Consider the following 2296-nt stretch of genomic DNA (forward strand, 5'->3'; position numbering starts at 1 on the left):
ATCATCAAAAAGATTTATTTTTTAAAATTTTTTGAGTCAAGGTCTTGCTGTGTGGTTCAGGCTAGCCTTGAACTTGAAGTAATCATCCTGCCTCAGCCTCCTGAGTGCTGGGATTACAGATATGCTCCACCACACCCAGCAGAAAGGAGAGTTGTTTTTTTTGGTCCCGGGGATGGAACTCGGGTCCTTAGCTTTTGAGGCAGGTGGTGGAACCACTGAACTAAATCTCTGGCCCAGAAAGGAGACTTTTTAAAGGAGATGTTTCTCCAAGTGATTGACAAATTATGTAGAAACTTCTGATATACTAGAAAGTCTTGGTGAATCAATTTCTAAATACTTTTTTTTAAATCTCCAAATTAGGTTCTCAGCCTCCTGACTGCCACATCATCCTCCCTGTCTTGGAGTTGCTGACTAGACTGAAATCTCTACCAACTGGTGAGAAAAGAAGAGAAATCTTTGCCCCGTGACTGCGGGAACCTTGTGTAACTTTCAAACTGGCAATGTCAACGGTTCCAAGTACTCTGCCTCCAGCAGAAATGTCTAGTGGCCCCAGAGCTGAGAGCTGGTGCTCCACACACATCCAAGTAATGAAATTGTCCTACACCTGGAGCATCCGTAACTTTACCTTTTGCCAATGGCACACGGGTGAATCTATTCCAAGTTCAATCTTTTCATCTGGACCTAATGAGAAACTGAAATGGTGTTTACGAGTATACCCAACAGGGCTCAATGAAGAAAGCCGAGATTACCTGTCCCTTTACCTGTTTCTGCTCTGCTGTCCAAAGAGTGAAGCTTGGGCAAAATTCAAATTCTCCATTCGGAATGCCAAGGGCAAGAAAATCAGAAGTATGGAGTGTGAGAAAGTTTCTCGATTTGAGCAAGGCTCCGGCTGGGGATTCAGAAAATTCATCCATAGAGATATTCTTTTGGATGAGGCCGAAGGGCTTCTCCCTGATGACACGTTTACCCTCTTCTGCGAGATAGATGTGGCACAAGATTGTGTCACCATTTCTGGCCAGAATACCATGAATGTGGTGAAGGTTCCTGATTGCCGATTGGCAGATGAGCTAGGACAGCTGTGGGAGAGTTCCCGGTTCACAGACTGCTGCTTGTGTGTGGCTGGCCAGGAATTCCAGGCTCACAAAGCGATCTTAGCAGCTCGTTCTCCAGTTTTTAATGCCATGTTTGAACATGAAATGCAGGAGAGCCAAACAAATCGAGTTGAAATCAATGATGTGGAGCCTGAAGTTTTTAAGGAAATGATGTGTTTCATTTACACCGGGAAGGCACCAAACCTCCACAGAATGGCCTGTGATCTGCTGGCAGCTGCTGACAAGTATGCCCTGGAGCGCCTGAAGATGATGTGTGAGGATGCCCTCTGCAGCAACCTCTCTGTGGAGAATGCTGTGGAAATCCTCACCCTGGCTGATCTCCACAGCGCACATCAGTTGAAAACTCAGGCAGTGGATTTCATCAACAATCATGTTTCCAAAGTCCTGGAGACCTCCAGCTGGAAGTCTCTGGTGGTGTCATACCCTCACTTGGTGGCCGAAGCCTACGGCTCTCTGGCTTCAGTGCAGTGCCCTTTGCTGGGGCCCCCATGCAAGCGCCTGAAGCAGTCCTAAAACCCTACCTGTGTGAGACTCCATTTATTTTCCCCAAGCAGTGACCAGGTAGACAGGGCAATCTGTAGAGCTTTCACTCTGCTGTGGGGAAAGACTGCATTGTGCCCTGCAGGGATAGATGGGACCCCCACTGTCAGGTCAGAAAAAGGACACAGGCCCTCTAGAATTTAGGAGAAGAGTGACTTCTGCAGTGTCCCCAGAATGTAACTTACAGGCAATCAGCATGTGGATTTTCTAACATTGTCCACCCAAATTATTGCAATATTGAACCCCTAGGGATAAAGATCAACTGATGGGGTGTGACTGCCCCCAGAGGGAGGGACCACATCCTCAACCTCATGAATACAGGACTTCTGGCCTTCCTCAGTGTTAACCTGCTCTGGGCCCCGCACTCATTGGAGTGCCTTTGTATCTCTCCCTCTCTTTTTTTCTGTAAATAAAGTTTATTCTTGCTTTGCACTGTTGTCTGATACCTCTTCCTCTTCCTCTTCCTAAGCCAGGGAGGCAGAAAACCCTGGGAAAATTTGAAGCTGGGCTGGTGACTCGAGACCCACTCAGGGATGTGACATCCCAGGTTTTAACACAGCACTAAATAACTTAAGGGAAGGAGGAAGGGAAGGGCCCAGGACTCAGGGCTGCTAGACCAAAAGAAAACCTTCTGCAGCAGCTCT

The 2296-nt window shown here is 47.3% G+C and overlaps 1 pseudogene; it reads left to right on the forward strand.

The window, feature by feature from the left end:
* Window positions 1-460: 460 nt before the first annotated feature.
* Window positions 461-2082, forward strand: LOC147821226 (speckle-type POZ protein pseudogene; annotated as a pseudogene).
* The last annotated feature ends 214 nt before the right edge of the window (window positions 2083-2296 follow it).

This window comes from Heterocephalus glaber, unplaced genomic scaffold, assembly GCF_053883595.1.
Source record: "Heterocephalus glaber isolate CG9 unplaced genomic scaffold, H.glaber_assembly_v1.0 deba00001757, whole genome shotgun sequence".
Classification (NCBI taxonomy): domain Eukaryota; kingdom Metazoa; phylum Chordata; class Mammalia; order Rodentia; family Bathyergidae; genus Heterocephalus; species Heterocephalus glaber.